General features: G+C 37.5%; 1 long non-coding RNA gene across 1 annotated transcript; it reads right to left on the reverse strand.

Moving 5' to 3' along the window:
• Positions 1-842: 842 nt before the first annotated feature.
• Positions 843-22,291, reverse strand: LOC109182493. Its single transcript, XR_002054378.1, has 5 exons — positions 22,282-22,291; positions 19,558-19,560; positions 17,351-17,358; positions 5,946-5,951; positions 843-916 (listed from the first exon to the last, which is right to left on the reverse strand). It is a non-coding gene; the product is annotated as an uncharacterized LOC109182493 (long non-coding RNA).
• Between the last annotated feature and the right edge of the window lie 273 nt (positions 22,292-22,564).

The following is a 22,564-nucleotide window of genomic DNA, read 5'->3' on the forward strand; positions in this document are numbered from 1 at the left end:
TTGACTAGCCAATTACTAGTCCCTGACTATTGAATTTTCAGGAATTTAAAGAATTAAATTACCAATTGAATTAGGATTAATTACTTAATTAATCACTTAATAGAATTCGGATTACGGGGTGTCACACATATGATCGATAAGAGCATTTGCGGCGCAAAGAGTGGATATCTCATTTACTGTCTTCACGATTGCATTTCGCTCCTCAAAAAAATTGGCCATCTAGGATTTTCTTTCCTCACTTTCACTCATTCATCTTCGATCTTTGATTTGTATATGCTCAAGAAAAATAGTAATTGTTACTTATATTGAACAGTTAAAAAGAAAGTCAAAAATGACTTATGAATCCGCTGTGCAACAACCTTCTGTTGATTTGATTAAACTTGATCGAAATATGTGCCATGGTAAAAGCACAAAGAACCAATAACACCTTTATTGAGGCTCGAACTCACAACCTCCCATATGGGAAACCACCCCGAGTGCTATCTGTGCACAAGGTGCTTTACATATTACTATTATATATGATTGGTTGTATTTGTGAATAGGGGTTTTTATAAAAAATTTGAATTGGCATCAAAGACCATATATGGCTTCTTAGATCCATATTGTATTTAACCAAAATTGAATACTATAGATGAACGGACAAGGTATATTAATTTCACGATGCAATATGGACATAAACAATGCTATTTAGCCCCATATGTTTTAAAGTAAGTTTTAATTATTTCAAATAAAATAACTTATATATCATATACTTCTATTATATATTATATTTACTTACAACTAATAAATTATTTATTTGTAGTGGGCATTGGATGTTGATGGCAATTTGTCCTCAAGCAAATGAAATCTATTGGTTTGATTCCATTGGAGGCGAACCACGTGATGACATTAAAGATATAGTTGAAATGTATGTGCACTTATAAGTATTAATAGTTATTATTAATGAAGTACGATGTCGTAAAATATTTATGTATACTTACCTCTCATAATTTTAGGTGTGTGAAATCAACAAGTTTGTTGAGTGGAAGAAAATCAACTCGTCCACCAAATTGGATTGAAGTTTTGGTAAGTATTTTATACATTTGTAAAACTACATATATTTTATTGTTTTTTTTATTAAATAAAAATTTAAATGTAATTTAATTCAAATGTAGTGTGCTCAACAAGTTGGAAGTACCGAATGTGGATATTATGTGATGAAATACATGCTTGAAATTCTTTCCAAAGAAACATGCAAAGGATTGAATAAGGCATGTAATATAATTTAATAAAATACCTTTCTCATTCTAATTTTAGAAATGCTAGCATACTAATTAGTTATTAATTATCAACTTTAATTTGTAGATCATTGAGAGAGTTGGTGGGTCAAGCTACAATCAACAAGAGATTGATCAAGTTAGAGATGGATGGGCCGAGTTCTTAATTGATGAATGGTTAAATTTATTGTAGTATGTGAACTAATATAATTGATCATAGCTTGATAATTTTAAATTGTATTATTAATTAGTATCAAATTGTGATATTTATTAATTTTATTAATTGTGAGATTATAAATATTAGATTCTACATATTTTGTTGTGGTTGTGATGCGATATTTGAGCATGTTTTGGGTATAAATTGATAAATAAATTTCATATTAAAAAAAACACATATAACGTCGACTATATGAAATAACCGACGTTGTATGTATATTAAAAATAAATAAATACATTACAACGTCAAGGTAAAGGCTTACGATCGCATGGAGTGGTCATTTTTGTGACATCACGAAATTTACCCTAATTCCAAACACAACTCCTACAAATATTTTTCTAAGTAGAAGACTAATCCCTTATTGAAAAGCCCAACTCTTCAATTTCTAATAATTCTAGCCTATTATTTAATCTAGCCCAATCTCATTATTAAAATAGCCTAGCCTATTAATTCCTTTGAGCCCAAATAATACTAAGTCTTACTTATACAAATATATATGAATGGACCCTAGACATGGACTTCCTTATATAAATAACTTTTGTATAGAATATATATTTAACTATCCTAGCCCAAGCCCACATAAATAATATTATGAATATATAAAACCCACCCACATACAAGCCCATAACTTTAGTCTTACAAACCTTTCACTATATACATATGAATACATATATACACTACACTTCATCCTTACAATATAACCTAGATAAGACTTACACATTTCCTCCCTCTCTACCCTAAACTCCCATGCCATTTCCTTCATCTCTTCATACCAAAATAGTCTTCATCTTCCAACTCAAGAAATAAGGTCAAGATTACACCTTTTCCATTTCACAAGGCTTAGGAGTTGTAAGATCAAGTCTTCTACATCTTTTCTAGTCTAAATTTCTTTGATTTCTCTAAATCCCTATTCTTTTATCACGTTGGTTTTGGGGTTTTTAAAGAAAACCAAGTGGATGGGGACATGCTAGATTGAGCTAGGAGGAGCTTGGTATGATTTGCTAGCTAAGAAGGTAACCCTATGTCCATGAAAACTATTTTAACTCCATATTGTGTATTTTTGATGTTCTTGATGAATATGAGCATGATCTTGCATTTATGCTTGTTTTAGAGCTTGTATGATAGGTGTATAGTTGAGTTGATGTGCCATTTCTTCTATTCCAATTCCAAGCTATATTTGTTGTTGGTTTGATTTTGGTTGAGTTTTGTTGAGTTTGGAGTTGATTCTTGCATTCTAGAAAGTTTCCCGAAACCCTTCTGTTTCCACAGTGATGCTGGTCACACGGGGGTAACCCACGGGCCCTGGCACACCTGCCGGTCCACCTGCATGAAGGCCACAAGGGTGAGTGGCAGGGGCTGAAGGACCCGCCACCACAGCCGTGTTGTTCCCACGGGGGAACATGGCGGGTCCTTTAACCCCCGCCGACACCCCCATTGGTTGTTGGTTGTTTTGCTTCCAGAGAATGTTTGTTGCCTTCTTGTGCACTTGCAAGTAGTCGTTGATGTTACGTAATGTAAGTATTTTTCCTAAATATAATATATTATAATATATTGTATTATTGGGTGGTTGTGGTGCACGTAGGAGATTAAGTCAATTGGTGACTTAATCTGTTAGGCAACTCAGGATATTCAGTTAAAGCTTTAACTGAATATCTGCCTACGTTGATGGCATGCAGGCTTCTAAGAAAAACAGTCCTCCCACAGCTCCCGTGTCCAGAATACACGCACCATCAGGTATTCGGGAGAGAAGTGGTAGACAAAACTGACGTTTATCCTGCAGGTTTACCATCCCGTGGCAATACCCAGTAACTATGGCAAGGGATGTTCAGATGATAACGAGTCAGTTGATGATTTTGCAAATCAATGTTCATTTTTTGTATATTTTTTTGGCATGTTGAAAAAAATTATTTTATGGGCACTCAGAATAATTATTTCATTTTGAATATGAACTTGTTGTTGGTTTATTGTGAACTTACAATTGCGGGTTTAATCTTTCGCTCGTGAGTGGTGATGCGAGTCAGGAGCAGCGCTCCAGCGACGCGAAGAACGCCGTCAATCTTGCAGTAGGTGGGAAACGAGGAAAGGCGGCGGTGGCCCTGCTCTCGTTTCGCAAGTGGAAGAATGGTGGCGACTGGTTCATGGGTGACGGCGACGACTCCGACGGAGGGTACTGCTGACGTTAGGGCTGTCGGTATTTTCCGATCCACCGCTGTGAGCTTCGCCACTGGATGGACGGCACCATAGGGCGTTGTGGTTCTGGCTGGCGATGGAGGGAGGCACTGGCTGCCATGGTGGCGTCATCCATGGATGCATCCCGGTCTAGCCATTGCTGTTTCTTCTTCATTGGTGCTGCAGTGGAAAAGGGGAAGAAGCCTTCATCCTCGCCACTGCAAATTTAGGCAGCCTTGGCGGGCGTTACGACTAGGCTAGGCATCGGGCAATGTCCGACTTCCTCTCCTCCTTAAAGCCGCTGGCAGTGGGCGGCGTCGGCGAACCAGGGCATCGCCGGACTAGCGTTGCGACAAGCTTTGGCGTTGCGACGTGGTGGTCCAGCGGAGGCGGGCTTGGCTTCTCGGCGAAACCATCGCTATATCACTTCCCCTTCAAGCGGCACTACTACCTTGGTGTGTCTTTCTTTCCGTGGTACGCATGGTTCGTTGGCAGAAGACTCCTGGTACGCTTGTTTTAATTCAAAAGAAATTTCCTTCATTTTTACTTACCATATATTAATATTTGCCTTATATTTAATAATTTATGTTTATATATATTAATTTTGGTAAATGGTGATTATTTGGTCTAATATTACCATATTAATATAACCTTAATTAATATAATAAATTAGTTTGGCAAATGGTAAATATTAGTAATTGCTTGTTTTGAAATAATAATGCCCTTTAGTTTTTTGCATTAAAAATTACGAATTGAGATTAATTATGACATTATTTGTGATTGAATTATTGCCACTATTAGTACCATTACAGTAATTCTTGTCAAAATTAAATTATTATTCAATTTTGAGCAAATATTAAGTTATAATTTGTTGTTTGAATTTTAATTTAATATTAAGGTGCATATATTAAGATTGGATATTATAAGTGTAAAACTTTTGATTAACTTAATATCTCAATAGGAATGTTACAATATATATCCTGACTAATGACTATTCTAAGTAAGGTAGGAATCATTTACATAATACAAAAGATACAAACGATATGTAACGGAAGATTTACAAAGATATATAAAGATATACATTAATACGCCCCCTCAAGCTGAAGGTTGGAGAGACACAACATTAAGCTTGCCACGTAAAACCTCAAAACGCGGAGCCGGAAGCGGTTTTGTAAAGATATCAGCCAGTTGATCTTTGGTGGATATGAAATTGACTAGGAAGTCCCCAGAAGCTACTTTATCACAAACAAAGTGAAAATCAATTTCAACATGCTTCGTCCGAGCATGAAAAACAGGATTAGCGCAAAGATAGGTGGCACCAAGATTATCACTTGCCAAAGAGTTGCTGGAGCACCATAATGAAGACCAAGTTCACGAAGAAGCGATACTACCCATGTGACCTCAGCGGCAACGTCCGCTAACCCTTTGTATTCAGCCTCAGTGGACGAGCGAGCAACAGTGCGTTGCTTATGCGAAACCCAGGAGATCAAGTTGTTGCCAAGAAAAACTGCATAGCCGCTAGTGGATTTGCGATCTATCGGACAGCCAGCCCAGTCGGAATCGGAGTAAGCGTGAATGTCAGAGGATGGCGAGAGAGATAGACGTAGACCATAGTCTAATGTGCCTTTAACATATCGTAACACACGTTTGAGAAGGACCCAATGATCAACTGTTGGTGCGTGCATAAATTGACAAAGACGATTTACAGCATACGAAAGATCCGGACGAGTAATAGTCAAGTACTGAAGAGCCCCTGCCAAGCGACGATATTGAGTAGGATTATCAAAAATCTCATCGGATGGAGTGACTGCTTTAGTAATAGAGGCCGGGGTTGTGAGAGGCTTGCAATAAGTCATACCAGCCCTGTTTAAAAGATCATTCATATATCTGCGCTGCGAGAGGAAACAAAGCCCTGTACTGAATAGTGTCTCAATACCCAAGAAAAAGGATGGTTGACCGAGATCCCGGATTTTAAAAGCTGTTGCTAGACGCTGGATAAAAGTGTTAATAAGTGTGGAGTCATTTCCCATCATGATAATGTCATCCACATAAACGAGTAAAAAAACACGAGCAGTCCCAGCAGAGTAATGAAAAAGAGACACATCAGTCTTGGAGGCTAAAAACCCCGTAGCAATCAAAAAATCATGAAGACGCTTAAACCAAGCACGCGGGGCTTGTTTAAGTCCATACAGAGAACGTCGAAGATGACACACATGATTAGGATGCCCAGGTTCCTCATACCCTGGTGGTTGCCGCATGTATACAGTTTCAGCTAGATGCCCATTTAGGAAGGCATTATGAACATCAAGCTGACGAAGGGTCCAATTATGAGAAACAGCAAGAGAAAACAAAAGCCGGACAGTTGTAGGTTTAACCACAGGACTAAAAGTATCAAAGAAGTCTTCCCCGGCAACCTGATTAAACCCTTTCGCTACAAGTCACGCTTTGTAGCGTTCAATAGACCCATCTGCCTTGCGTTTGGTGCTATAAACCCACTTACAACCAATGATATTCATGCCTGGTGTTGCAGGAATAAGATCCCATGTGTGATTGTGAAGCAAGGCATTAAATTCCTGGTCCATGGCATCACGCCATTGAGGATGACCAACAGCCTGGGTGTAACAACTGGGATCAGCAGTACCGTTGGTCACTGTAAGAGCATGAAACGGTTCATTAGTGCCATGTGTCATACGACGGAGACGCATCACATGAGCGCGTGGTTCTGGGTTAGCAACCCTCTGTCGCCGAGTAGGACGGGGACGATGAGTGGTTGGTGGCACGGCTTCAGAAAGAACCGGAGGATTTAAAGGGACCTCAGCGGATGATATAATTGGGCCCGAACCCCATGGCACATTATGATCAATTGACTGCACTGTATCCTGCTCTTTTAAAGCTGTAGAAAAAGGAAAAACAGTTTCGTCAAACCGTACATGACGACAGATAAAAGTCTTTCCAGTATCAAGGTTTAAACAATGATACCCTTTAAAAGACGCATGATAGCTTAAAAAAACACAAGAAGCAGACCGATACTCAATTTTGTGACGGTTGTAAGGACGTAATTAAGGATAGCATAAGCACCCAAAGACCCGAAGAAACGTGTAATCGGGAGGTTTGTTGTGCAACCGAAAATACGGGGTGTCAAATTGTATGGCTGACGAAGGGAGACGATTTATAAGATAAGTAGCAGTTTCAAAAGCAGAGTCCCAGTATTTTAATGGAACGGATCCCTGAGCCAGAAGAGCCAAATCGGTCTCAACAATGTGTCGATGCCGGCGCTCAACACGGCCGTTTTGCTCATGGGTGTAAGCACATGACTGCCGATGAACAATCCCAAGAGTATTGAATAGGCTATGCAAACGGCGATACTCGCCCCCTAAGTCAGACTGGATGACCTTGATAGAACGTGAAAACAAACGTTCTACCATGGCCCGAAACAAATCAAACACCTTATATATATCAGTTTTTACACGGAGTGGATAATACCAACAAAAACGACTGTGGTCATCCACAAATAAAACAAAATAACGAAAGCCATCTGCAGAAACAACAGGTGCAGGGCCCCAAATATCCGAATACACTAGATCAAGAACAGCACTACTAGTGTATGTTATTTTGTCTAAAGGAAAACGACTAGACTTGCCTAATTGACAAGCCGAACAAAGACTCGAAGAACTCAATTTTTGTGGTGTAACTGGGCAGGACCGAAGAGCACGTTGTAAGACACGAGCATGCGGATGGCCTAAGCAACAATGCCAAACAGCGGAGGAAGCCTGAGCTGAAAGAAAAGCCAGGTGAGACCGCGGAATGGTTAAGGAGTAAAAACCACCCGAACTGGGACCTTTAAGCAGCACCACCTTGGTTGTGCGGTCCTTCACAACAAAATATTCGGGATGAAATTCAAAAAAGACATTATTATCAGTGGTAAACCGGTGAACAGATAATAACGAAACTGAAAGATCAGGAACATGTAAAATGTTTGACAATTTTAAATTTCTAGAAACGGATGGTATCGTTGCACAACCAGTACTAGAAATACTTAGACATGTACCATTACCAATACGGAGAACGTCATTGCCGGTGTAACCCTCGGAATGTGACAGAACGGCCGGATCGGGAGTGGCATGAGAGGATGCGCCGGTGTCGGGATACCAGGTCGCAACCTCCGGCGGAGGACCACCATCGGAATGGACCGCAACATTCGCCTGCGGTGACGGCGGCTGATCGGAATATCGCTGGAAGCAGTAGATGGCCGTGTGCCCATGCGACCGGCAAATCTGACACCGGGGAGAGCCACCTCGGCCACGGCCTTGTCCGCCGCGACCACCACCGCCCGCGCGGTTCTGCCATTGGTTGTTGCGACCGCCTCCGCCAGCACGATTCTGCCGTCCGCCACCATTGTGCCGGCCACGAGTAGCCACCATAGCAGTAGGACCCGTACCATTAGGACCCGTACCAAGCAAAAAATCATCAGAATGGATGAAAGTTTGAGCTTGAAGGTAGTCCAATAATTGAGGAAGGGTGACCGGAGCACCGGATACTGCCAGGCTGGAGGCCATCGCCCGAAATTCTGGCCGGAGTCCCCTGAAGACATACAGATTCTGCTCATTAAGCGGCATCGGCCGGCCGGCTTGGGCAAGGTCTTCGACAAGCAGTTGAGCGCGGCCGAGGTACTCGGTAGTCGACATATCCCCTTGGCGAAGCGCCTGAAACTGGCCAAGGAGGTTGAGGCAGCGGATTCTCGTCGACGAGCCTAGGGCAGTTTCGATGGAGCACCAGACTTCCCGTGCGGTGGAGCGACCGACCGCAAGGTACATGACCTCCTCGGAGAGGGAGGAGATCAACAATGATAAAATGGACTGATCTTGTTGAACCCATGCGGAGAAGGCCGGATTGGCAGCCGTGGATGTGGCTTCATCAGAGACGTTCTCGCCGTCGGCTGGAGTGGAGGTGACCAGCACCGATGGACATGGTGTAGTGCCATCAACGAAGCCGAGAAGACCCTGGCCCCGGAGGAACGGAATGAGTTGAGTACGCCAAAAGAGATAATTTCGTGTTGTAAGCTTGATGGACACAAAATGGTGAGCCGTGGTGAGGTGGTTTGGGGCGGTGACCGGCGGTGTTGGAGCAGCAGTGGCGCTCATCGTCCGTTCGGATGAATTACCAGCCATCGGGAAAAAGAACGAAGAAGGATCGAAGAAGAAGGAGAGAGAAAAGGCCTAACAATCTGATACCATATAAGTGTAAATCTTTTGATTAACTTAATATCACAATAGGAATGTTACAATATATATCCTGACTAATGACTATTCTAAGTAAGGTAGGAATCATTTACATAATACAAAAGATACAAAAGATATGTAACGGAAGATTTACAAAGATATATAAAGATATACATTAATAGATATAGCATACTATTAACTCATAGCCTTCATATTAAATATCATTCAATTTTGGATCCTTAGGCTAATTTTGGACAATATAGCCTATTAAGTCAATTTGTTGGTTTCTCATTTAATTTTGAGCATACTTTAGTCCTATTTTTCACTTGGACTTTTAAACCTATTTTGAACAAGTTATTTAGGACCTGTCTGGGTCATTAAAGTATGGATTCCACCTTCTTTGATTGATATTTTAATAATAATTGTAGCACTTTTTTTTATTTGGATTATAACATATTTATTAAGTTTCAATTATTAACTAATTACCGTATTTTGTTAACGGTATTTATCGTTGGTAATAACATAAAGTTTGGATCTATTTCAACACTAGACCATTTATTTTTCATGTTATAATTAACTTGGGTCATTAAGGTTCATGGGCCTAACTTAAGCAATTTGGTGTTATAATCATTGTCTTTGTCTCATTTTGAGTTATAAAAGTGTTTAAAGATTACAATTACCATTTGAAGCCATTAAGAATTATAATTACTGTTTTAGGCCATTAAGAATTATAATTATTATTTAAGTTGATTATGTTTTTAATTTATTAATAGTTTTCAGGGCCTTAACAATAATATTAAGTTTTTTTTTTTATGTCAAGCAATGTACATAGTTGATATATTGCCTTTACAATGGTAATCTGGTTATACATTAATTTCAGTCTTCCAAGGACTCATTACAGTCATGGTTAATTATTATGTAGTAAAGTGAGATTAGTATTTGGCGTCCCTTAATCATAGTTTTGCATATATTGTAATTATTACTAATTTGCATTATTAATTACTGTTATTAAATTTAGGGGCTAATCTCATTTACTACCTTTCATAATAATTATTCATTCATGATAATCTATTATATTTGGTACATTGGTAAGATTACCCATGTCACTTCATTTTCCATTATTATTATTATTATTAATGGTAATTAAGTATTACCAATAAACTGTTACGTACCATTGGGCGTGGTACGATTCATTGAGATTACTAGCATCGATGAGTCAACTAAACTTTCCGCAGAGATGGGAGATTTTGGAGGCTTTCTTCGCTATCGGTGTTAGTGCTATAAATAGATGTAGTTTTCATCATTAAGGTACGCAAATCATTAATTACAGTTTATGAATAGATGCAGTTTGCATCATTAAGGTACGCAAATCATTAATTACAGTTTACAGTTATGGTAACTACTGTTATACCTGTTAACTGTTTTTTGAAATAGTCACATTTTTTCTTTAAGAATATGAAAATATTAAGATATGTATTACCATGTTTGTCATTATTAAATGTTAATGGTGATTATAATGCTCCTTATTACTATCAACTTTTTAATTAATGATAACATCATTTTTATGGTATTAAGTCCTGAATTGTTTTCAAATTGATTTATGTGGCATTTATTTTCGGACTTAAGTTTTATTAAATTTTAAAGCTATATCCGGGAATGTCTTAAAGGTTAACGGTTTTAGCTATTGTTTTTTTCATATTTAGTCTCCAAATTAATATAATAATATTATTAATGGCTATTTATTGCTTTTTTGGTTTATTTGTAATTTTATGCCATTAATGATACTATTAATTGAGTTTTGGAGAGTGATTTTGAATCACTTCTGAATTTTGGAAAAACATGTTTTCTAAGCATTATTGTACATCTATCCCATAATTTATTTAGTATTTGAATTATGATTTTAGATGTCATTTCCCACATTTAGTTAAGTATGAATAATTGAATACACATTTGGTGTTTTTCATACTCTTTAGATTGTTTTATGCTTTTAATCACATTAATTGCATAATATTAAGTTTAATTATGCAATTAGGATTTGTGAGATTTTTATTTACGAATAAAACATATACTATGGCCTGATATTTGTGAATTCACCCTGTTTCTCACAAGTTTGATTTTATGCAATTAAAACTTTTCACGTGGGCTTATAGTTTTTTAACCTTTCAAAGTCTATATCTATTATATTATTATTCAAATTTTGGATTTCTTTAGGTTAGAAGTCATACTAGTTTTGAATATTAATTGTATACTTTGAGGTTATTGCTCATATTAAAATTATTTTCATTTATGCAATTTATTTGGATTATATGAGTTTAATGTTTAATTTTATGCATACTTGTCCACCACATAATATTCTGTTTTTTAAATTATGTAATTTTATTATGCCTTTAGAAATGCATACTTTAGGACGGAATTATATTAGTTCCTTATTAAGTTGGACCTATGCATAAACTTTAGTTGCGGTAGTGCCTGAATTTAAGCATGTTTAGTCCGTTAATTTAGTTCATCGATTTAAAGCCTTATCCATAGGTGAATCTACAATTTTATAGATCTCCCATACGATTTTACTTCAAACATGAGAACGCATAACTTAGGGAAGTTTCTTGGGGAGGAATACTAGTTCTATGGCCCTGGCTTAAAAGCCTTGTTGCTACTAGTCCCCTTGCGACGCTACTCTGTCTAAGGAGTTGATATTTAACCGAGCTTCGTCTTGACCAACTTTCCTGGGAGTATACCTAATAATTGTCTATCATGTGTTGGTTTAATTTGTTTGTTAGGCTTTAAATTTCCCCTTTGCCAAGTGATTACAATTTTAGATTAATTAAAGAGTAGCCACTGCATCTTTGATTTACTAAAAATTATCTAAAGTTCAAATCACATAAAGATGGCAATGATAAATGTCTAGTGATCTTATAATTTTAATTAGTTGGGGAGTAGCCATATCATCCTTAATCAGTTAAAATTATATATTGAGTTGTTAGGGTCACATAAAGTTTTGGACATATCAATCATGATTAATTGTATGTAATACTATGGAATTTAGCCCACATGCAATTTCGTTATATTTGTATGATTAATTAGGATGAAATATTGAACTATGATCATAATTTAGCCCATAGGCAATTATGTATCGTAATGTAGTTTAGTAGTTTTATTAGCAATGATAGGAATAAAGAATTTTATTTACTTTATGAATAATTCTCATCTCTATCATGAAGCTTAATTTTATGATGTAAACTTTAGGTCATATATCTTAATTTGCCCACAGGGATTAAGATAAGGAACATGATCTCTTAAGTTTTTTTTGTCATAATGGTTGTAATGAATCTAATTTAATTAAAACTTTAGCCCACAGACAAGTTTTATGTCACTTGATTCTTCAACTCATTTGCTAATTGTTTAATCATAAAATTTCAGTTGGATCTAATTGAGTAGAACTTTAGCCCACATGCAAGTTTTATGTCACTAGATTCTTCTGGCAATTTAGTAATTGAGATAAATTACTATCATAATTGTTTAATTGAATTTAATAGAATTAAAACTTTAGCCCATAGGCATGTTTTATGTCAATAAATTCATCAACCCATTAGATAGTAATTTTATCTCACTTTCTTAGAATTTATAAATTTAGTTCAATTATAATTCTAAGTTTCATGGTTTGCATTGGCAAAACATGTATTTAGTCACTTCCCAAAATTTAGATACACCTTTTATTAATTATTATTCACGAAGCTTACTTGGTTATTTGGACTAACTATAGTAAGTTGCGTGGTATGATATACCTCTTTTGGATTCCAATAATAAAATATATCTTTTGAGCCAGTGTTGAGGACAACTATGAGGATGGGAACAAAGAAACAGGTCATTTGCAAACCATGGGAGGTCCAATGACGAGAGCAAAGACGAAGATATTTCATGAAGCTTTGAATGACCTTATTAAAGGAGTAAGTGAAGCTAATCAAGAATATGAAGATGGAGTTGAATGGAAGGTGGTCAATCTGATTCAGGCATAATTTGAAGAATAAAGATCGAGTGGAGGTTCATACCTTATAAATTGACACTTGGAGTTTTTTTTCTTGCAAATAAAAGTTTAAGATTATTTTAGACCGTCCCTATGCTATTTAATTTGTAAAGTCCATATTAGACTTATAAATCCTAAATTCAATTAGAATTTAGTTTTTTATAAAGCCTATTTGACTTAGTTATCCTAGTCTTGTGGCTAGTTGCATCTTTTAAGCTAGTATAGCACTAGAATAGCTCATTTTGAACTTAAAAGTCATTGATGTAGGGGCTTGCTAAATTGTATAAATAGCCTTGCTATTAATTTGTTTGATGGACAACTTTAATAGTAGTAAATTCAAGAATATTGCTGTGGCAATTTCTTTTCCTTGAGTTCTTGAGGAGTATTTTGACTTATCTTGGGATTTATCTCCTAAGTGGCGTCAATTCTTATCTCCATCCTTGGAGTGGCGACCCTTTACACCACCACCTCCCTTCCTTTGTTTCCATCGCCCAACCATCATTCTTTCTTGACCGGAGCCCACAACAATTTTGGTATCAAAGTTTTGGAGTCAAATCCTTATATGAACAGGCTACAATCATTCCCAAAAATTTTGAGCTTGTTCTAAGTGTCATATAAGAACTTCATTCCTATATTCTACTATATGATCTTGTTCCCATCTTTCTACTTCGTTTAATCCATATTTTTTTTGCATTAATTAGTAACTACCCCCAAAAAGCATAGATTCTGAAAAAAAAAATCCAGTCTTCTCAGTTAGAGAAAAAAAACCCAAAAAAAAAATACTTCCGGCTGTCCTTTTGCCTTGAAAATTTTTGTGGACATAGCCAACCTATTGTTCTTTCTGACCAAAAAAAAATTTGTCAAAATATTATTCTCAGAAATACAGAAAAATCTGTGAATCAACCCTACTGAATGAAAATTTCTGTGTATTGCCTGCTGTATTCTATACTGTCTTATGATTGATATCACCTCGATTTGCTGCTAGTATTGTGAAAAAAAAAAGTCAAGGAAAGAAGATTGAAAAAAAAAACCAAAAAAAAAAAAAAAAAAAAAACAAAAGAGGTGAGAAGCAACATTTGAAATTGCTTGTCTCATATGGATCATTTGTTTTTTTTTTCCAAATATTAACCTTCTGTGAGTTTAGCCATTTTGGATTAAGTTTCTTGACTTAGTCTTAAACTCCAAAATAACTCCAAAGGACAAGACTTATTTTACTACTTGAGTGAATTTTATTTGTGAGATCATTATAGCGTTTTATTATACACGAGTGGTAAAATAATGAGTGATCACCCCATTAAAGAGTGTCGTGAGGTCCAATTCTCATACTTGGGGCGGGTTAGGAAAATGTTGGGTCCTAGAGAGATTGATGAGCAAGAATTAAGTCTTGACATGCGTCTCATGATGAGAGCCATTAAGGGACAATTTTCTAAAATGACCGATGTGATTGAGGGGTTGAACGGCCGAATAGAGAGGATGGAGGGAGATAGGAGACCAAATCAGCAAAATGAAGGTCAACATGAGAGGTAATAGAAGATATATGAGGGATAGAAATGAGGAAGATGATGACATTGGAAACATTAATTCACATATTCCTAATTTTACAGGTAAGAGAGATCCTGATGTTTATTTAGAATGGGAGAGGAAGGTAGACAGAATTTTTGATTGCCATAACTACTCTGATCCACTAGCATTTGAGTCACTGAGGTTGACTTTGTGATGTTTGAACTGTTGATTGTCCCGGTGAGGACTTGGAATTGGAACTTGATATTGTTATTGATTGCATGACTATGATAAGAACTGAACTATGTTTGTTTACCATGATTGTTCTATCCTTCTAGTTGTTCATGACTCGTTATTGTTATCTCATTAAATCAATCTCTTTACTGATATCCTCGTTGTATATTGTCATGTCATTGAGTATATCTCTTGTATTGGTCTTAACTTGATTCCATTCTGTATCATTTACTGAATTAGAGTTGACTAGTGAAATATACATATGTATTCCAAAGTCTCAAAACCTATTTCAAAGTATGAAGTGTATATCTATGTATCTTTACACATTAGAGTGGGGTTACTTAGCATCTATCGCTAATTCTTTTAAAATGATTTAAGGTTTGGAGTATAGGCCTTCTTGAGAGCGTGCTATCTAGAATAGGTAGTATAGTCCTATTCTTTATGACTAATAGACCTTTTGATGAGTTGTAATTAGCTATGTTTGAATTGTAAATTTAGTATTAGCATGTGCATTTGGGTTTGGAATAACCTAAGTGTGGCATAGCACCCCTATTCAATTTAGTTTTAGCTTCCACATTTTAAGAAATTTCCCTTATTATTGTGTTTAGTTCTGTATTTAGAATTGGGGGTGTTACAATTTTTACGAAAGATGCTCAGGGTCCTTGGGTTTGATGAAAGATGGGTGGATTTGATTATGTTGTGCGTCACCACTGTCTCTTACTTTATCAATGTAAATGGCGTTATTAGTGAGCTCGTTACCCCCACTCGTGGTCTTAGGAAGGGTGATCCTCTCTCCCCTTATCTTTTCATTATCTACGCTGAAGGTCTCTCTTTATTGTTACAGAAAGCTCAGGATCAGGGTTCCTTTCATGGGTGCAGGGTGGCCAGGGGTGCCCCGCCTATCTCTCACTTGTTTTTTGCAGATGATAGTTTACTATTTTTCAAAGACAAAGCTCAGGAAGCAGCCGTTATCAAACAGTGTCTAACTACTTATGAGAAGTTGGCAGGTCAGGCCATTAATTTCCATAAATCAAGTATTTGTTTTAGCAAGAATACTCCAGTGACAGACAAGGATGAGGTGGCCATGTTATTAGGCGTGGCTCAAGCTTCTAATTTTGGGAAGTATTTGGGTCTGCCTTCTTTCATGGGGAGGAATAAAAGGGCAGTTTTCTCGTATATTGAGGACAAAATCAAACAAATGATTGGTTCGTAGAATAAAAAGCTCCTTTCTCAGGCTGGTAAGGAGATTCTTTTGAAAAGTGTAGTCCAATCTATGCCTACCTTTTCTATGAGTTTTTTTTCCTTCCTAATTCAGTTTGTATGTCCATTGAGAGAGCCATGAATAGATATTGGTGCGGTACAGGTAATGAAAGGGGAATCCATTAGAAAGCTTGGGATCGCCTCTATGTCCCTAAGAAATTTGGGGCATTGTGATTTAAGGATCTTCATGCGTTTAATTTGCCTATGTTGGGAAAGTAAGTCTGGCATTTTTTGACTGATCTTAATTCCTTAGCTGCTAGAGTGTATAAGGCTCGTTACTTCCCTAAGTCTACTTTCTATGAGGATACCTTGGGAAATATTCCGAGTTTTTGTTGGCGTAGCGTTATGGCAGCACATGGTTTGGTTTGTGGGGGGGGGGGGGGGTGTGTCAGAAGACGAATAGGCAATGGTAATAACACACTCATTTGGCGGCATCCGTGGCTTCCTGATGAGCCATGCCCTATTGTTCAAACTGAAATGCATGTTGAATTGAGTGGTTCTTTGGTCTCAGGTTTGATTGATCAGGGTACTAATACTTGGGATCCACACATTTTATCCAATATATTTATACCTGAAGAAGTGGTTCGTATTCCTAAGATCCCTGTTAGCCCAGATTATAGTGATTCATGGTACCGGTATGGTGATCCAAAAGGTCTCTACACAGTTAAGGGAGGCTACAGACACATTGTTGGTAATCTTGAAGTTAACCTAGGGGGTTTTGATAGTTGGGTTCCATTATGGAAGCTAAATGTCCCTCCAAAGTGGAAGATTTTCTTATGGAGAGCCCTTAATGATATCCTCCCCACCACTATGAATTTGGTTATAAAGAGAGTTGACATAGATCCTGCATGTCCCAAGTGTGGTCTTATTCATGAGAATGTTATTCACGTTTTGATTTTGTCGTTACAGTATTACTTAATGAGTTATGCAGGAACCTTGAATCCATTGCCGGATGACGAAGTTCAGCTGACCACAACACTCACGTGCCTGCCACCCTCAGGTGCCCGCCGGAAAGCTCATAGAGGTCAACAACGTAGAAGTCGATTTCCTAATGACTATTATCATGCAATCATCGTACTACAAATGACTATTTAAAATTTTGAAATCTTTGTTTATGTGATTTTTTTTTTGAAAACTTTATGTAATTAATTAATATTTAATAAAATAATTTTTTTTAAAAATAAATTCGAAGTAATAAAAATTGCGGGCAAGGGTTGTGTTCTAATTAAATATAGAATTAGGAAGAACATTATCCATTCTTTAATTGCTTTGAAGATCATATAAATATATAATCACACATATTGAACAAAATTAATGGTGTTTGCAATTCTAAATAATAAATATATTAGTAAAGAAGGCAATACTATTGCCTTCTTAACTTTTAATTAAACAAAGTGAAAAGAAAGGCAATGCAATTGCCTTCTTTTGTGACATTTTTCGGTCAAAGCAAAGAAAAATAAAAGAAGCTAGTGACATTACCTTCTCTTTTTTTGAAGAACTCGACTTAATTCATTAAATCAGTGAAAAGAGTAGCAACAAGAAAATGAGGAGGCGTATCAAACCACCCCCTGCAACCTGACATAAAAACCACTTCCCGTGCTAAAGCGTCGGCAACGCAATTCGCAGATCGCTTAACAAAATCAAAGTTAACCCCGTTAATCATAGAGGCAACTTGTTTAACATCATCTACTAAAAAATTAAATACAGAATAAAAGGAGTTTGAATTTAAAGCATAATAACATAACTGTGAGTCTGTTTCGACGTCCACGTCCCCCATTCCAGTATTTCTGAACTAAGTGAGGGCTTCCTACAGACACAACATCTCCACCTCAACCACCATGTACTGCCCTGGAACACGCCTGCTCCATGCCCTGATAAACCGGCCTCCATCATCTCGCAAGATCCACCCGAGCCCCATATCATTATTCTCCGCATCCATCGCTGCATCCGTATTTAGTTTCACCCTCCCTGTGGCTGGCAAGCTCCACCTATGCACACTTTGCTACGCCATACTGTTTCCACTGTCCAGCGTGTTCACCATCTTCTAGTTTGTCCAAAAGGTCAGAGTGTTATGCACAACAGTCTCCCCGACGAACGGCACACCCTTTCGTTCCCACTTCCCTACAGCCCCCAACCCAGCATTACAAACTTACATTGCAAATCATCTTTCAGCATAACCAAGTTTGCGAAAAACCAATCAACAATTGTACCTTGATCTTGCGCCGTTGGTGGCAATTGAATAGACGCCCATAGAGCAGCAGCATGCACACAATCCCGGAACAAATGGGTAGTCGATTCATCCACTGCACCGCACATATGGCACAACACACCACATGCAACATGCTTAGTGAGCAGTGCATCCCTCGTAAGCAGTATCGAATTAGCGAGTTGCCAGCAAAACAAACGCACCTTAGGTGGTACTTGTAAGTTCCAGATCAGATGCCATGGCTTTTCCACATTAACCTCCCTGGCTAGCATCCGATAACATGACTTCACAGTGTAATTCCCCTTCGAATCCCCACACCAAACCCATGCATCGTTAGGTTTACGAGTACTTACCAGGATATTGAGAATGCACTTCACGTCCCGCTCATCAAAGACATCTTTGATGCACTCCACATCCCATCCCGATCCATCCAAATTCAACAAGGAGCTCACTGGCGCCTCCCTAATCGAGTGGTGCAGATTAGTTCTAACATATGGGTCCTCAGCAGACACTAGCCAAGGGTCATTCCCAATTGTGGTGGTACTGCCATTCCCAACACTACGTCAATTCCACCTTTTGACAGCATCCTTTGCCTCCAGGATACCACACCAAACATAAGATGGATTACTCCCGGGTTCTGCATCAAAAAACGAGCTATGAGGATAATACTTACTTTTCAAATAGGGTTTTGAAAAGAAGGTAATGACATTGGTACTTTACATATTTTAGTTGGATCAACACATTTTTGTCCAAATCATGTCAAAATCACACATTTTTTGCTATGTCTCAAGAAACAAAAGAAGACTTGAAGGCAGTAAAAAGAGTTGGTATCTTTCAATCCAATACTATACAATTAAGGGTTTGATATACATTTAGGTACATGAAGGGTTTGTAGATTACGAAAGTACCTCTGACAACAAGTATGAGCATGGTAGCCGCAGGTTGCTACCCTAGACCACAGGTCATCGCCGCAGGTCGAGAACCCGCAGCCGCAGGTTATGACTCTTATTTTATACAAAGTATTATATTTTACCCCATTCTTAATTAAGCTCCATTTCATGCACATTTCAACGTGTTTATTTGGGTTTTTGAACTAAAAGATTGTTTTATGCTCAATTGTGCCCAAATACACTTTAATATTAAGAGAAGAAAATGGAAAAGGAAGCAAAAGCTTATCAAAATGGAGAAAAAATTCATGGACTAGAGCATGCGGAAGAAAACCCGGGAAAAGACGCGCAAAAGGAACGAAGACGGAGTTCGTAGCTTGGAGACAAGGCTACGCACGGGCGGTGGCACACCCGTGCGCCGCCTGTGCATAAATCACTAGCGCTAAGCGTCCTCCGCACAGGCACACTATACCCATGCCATGCCAGTGCACCCGCACGGGCAGTGGCATGCCTGTGCAGGACCAATGCGCCAAACCCTAGAATTCCCCTATAATTGATCTTTTTCCTATTTTGGTAGAAAGGGCATACCCACTAAACAATAGCAGTAGGAAAATTTCCAGATTAGGTCTTTTCTGTCTTTCCTTGTTATATTTGTTGATTTATCAAGTTATATTTTGGAGATAAGGGTCAAATGGACCCTCCAACTATATACCAAATTGAAATTAGCCTTTTAAACTAAAAAATAAATAAATAAATAAATCTTCAATTAAACCCTTTAACTTGTTAAAAATGTGCAATTACCATGTTTAACAAGTTACCAAAAAGTAACAAGTTAATTTTGCTTGATTGGCATTTAAGTGGAATTTCATTTTTTTTTAAATAGAAATTCAAAAAAAAAAAAAAAAAGTCATCGGATTTGTCCATTCCATGTCGCCGGATTCATAGGTTCGTAGTTGCCGGCGGTGGATGGATTCGTCCATTTCGTTTGACTACTCCATCCGTTCGTCCTACTTCTTTGATCAAATGCATTCGTCCGTTCGTAGAGATTCATCTGATTGATTACTTCGTCCGTCCGTCCAGTATATTTGAACAGAGAAGCTCGTTGGCTTCTCTTCTCCGTTCATGGAGAAGCCAGTGAGCTTCTCCGTCCAAATCAGCCATGGCTTCTAGTCCATGGCAGCAGGTTGTTCAAGCTGCCAGCCTGCCATGGCGTTTTTTTTTATTTATTTTTATTTTTTATAACATAATTAATTTACTTTTTAAAAAATATTTAAAATATTAATTGACGTGGCATCTTACGTGGAATCCTACGTAGCAGGTGACTTGAAAGTAACATGCTATTATAGGTCAAATATGTTAATTGCACTATTTTAACAAGTTTAAGGGTTTAATTGAAGATTTTTTTAGTTCGAGGAGCTAATTGTACTTTAGTATATAGTTGGAGAATCTATTTGACCCTTATCCCTATAGTTTGTTATTGTTAACTTAGATTACTTTGTTCTTGTGTTTATTGCTTTTATCTTGTGAATCTTTACCTTGTTGAATAATTATTTCTTTATTTATTGATTTTATTCCCTTAATATATTGATGGATTATGTTATTCATGAATGTTCGCGTGTTTCTCTTATTTATTATGAGTGTGTAGTTTAGTGTAGGGATTGGTAAGTGTTGTATATTGTGTTTGATGCATATATTGCATAAAATGATTTGAAACCCAACCTAGGGTTCTTGTTCTTGTGACTTGTGAGTTGTTTTGTATTCTTGTGTTGATGGGTTTGTGCGCAACCTTGTCAATATTGTCTAGTATGAGATTTTGACAACTGCTTGAGCAAGGAGTCTACGGGTTAGCACTTAGCATACACCTAGACTCATCTCTCAACCACCAATTTCTCTTAGACCACATCTCATGACCTTCAGGTTTACTTACGGGAGTAGGGAATGTTGAAGGTCAAGACTGTGTGCTTGAGCTTATTGAAGGGATTGGTAGCGTCACGAAAGTGGGACAACCTTAGTGTTCCGATTTGGCCTAACATTAGATCACGAAAGTGGCGTGTGAGTACACCGAATTAGTGATTGACCATCTTTGAACCCGATGTGAAGTTTCACGACCTTCAATCCGATCCTTTGTTTTGGCATTAGACCAATATATACGTACCCATTCCAATCCCTGCTTTTATTTTCCTACTTTTATTTCACTGCTTATTCTGCCACCATCTATCTATCTATTTGCTTAGCTTCGATCAAATACGTCATGCTTGCGCCTAGTTACTTCGTTGGTTATCCCAACTCCTAATTTTTTAGGACGATCTAAAATAAATTTATTTTTATTTGATCCGCAAGCCACTATTGTAGACACCGAAAATTTAAACCCGACAAATGGGTCCGTTAAAGTGTTATTGGGCCAATTTAATTAATTGGATCATATAAATTAATTTAATTTAATTAGTCCAATTAGAATTTGATTTGGGCTATTGAATTAATTAATTAATTAATTGGCCCAAGCCCATTCCATATTTGAATTTGAATTATAAATTATGATTATAATTTAAATATAATATTTTATTATATTTGAATTATATAATTATAATTTGAATTTGAATTTGAATTAGATTATACAATAATGAACCTAGACTTGATTCTAGGCAAGGTTCATTTTCTAGAATAATTAATTAATTAATTAGTTAACTAAAAAGGGGGGTTGGTTGAGGAATTTTGGTTAAGCTTTTAGTATAAATAGGGCCTTCATTTTCATTCCAAAACACACTTGAAAGCTTGAAGAACTTGAAGGCTTGAGAGCTTGAAGGCATTGAAGAACGCTTGAAGATTTGAAGGCATTTTTGTTGATTTTGCAGGCAATTTGAATCCATTGCAGGTACTTTGGAGCTTTGCAGAATTGATTGCCTCGAAGATCTTGAAGTCTTTTGAAGGCATTTGAGGATCCTAAAGCAGCTTGGATCCATTGCATGTGTTTTGAAACTTTGCAGGGTTGATTACTTCTAAATTCTTGATGCTCGTTGTTGGAAGTCACGCCACTTAAATCCCGGAAGCTACGCCACTTAAATCCCGGAGACACGCGCCACTTAAATCCCGGAGGCTACGCTATTTGAATCCCGGAGGCACTTCCATAGATAACGTCAGTGAAGAATCAGAAGACTAGACAGAGATTTTGTACCTGCATTGAATTATACACACACTGTACAAGGAATTTTGTGTAATATATACAAACTTTACTTTTTTGTGTTTACAGATTTTGGCACACCCAATGGGACTACTCTGCCTCTCATCTCTTCACTATTGATTCATGAGCTCTACAAGGAAGGAATCCAAATGGCATCAAGAAATCCCTCCTCCAAGATGACCTATGCTCAAGCTACCCGCTCCAAGGCATCATCCGTGGCCGGTTCCGGTGATAGAAAAAATGTGGAAGGAGCAATGACTCAGAGCCGCGTGAGGAACCTAGGGGTGCAACTGAACGAGACCCAGAACATGGTTCGTAACATTGTCCGAAGGATTGAAAGCAACTCCACAAATTCATGGAAAGCTGCATATGACAAGGGTTCATCTTCGACAAGGGAAACTGTTGGCGACAAGAGTC

This window comes from Ipomoea nil, unplaced genomic scaffold, assembly GCF_001879475.1.
Source record: "Ipomoea nil cultivar Tokyo-kokei standard unplaced genomic scaffold, Asagao_1.1 scaffold1061, whole genome shotgun sequence".
NCBI lineage: Eukaryota > Viridiplantae > Streptophyta > Magnoliopsida > Solanales > Convolvulaceae > Ipomoea > Ipomoea nil.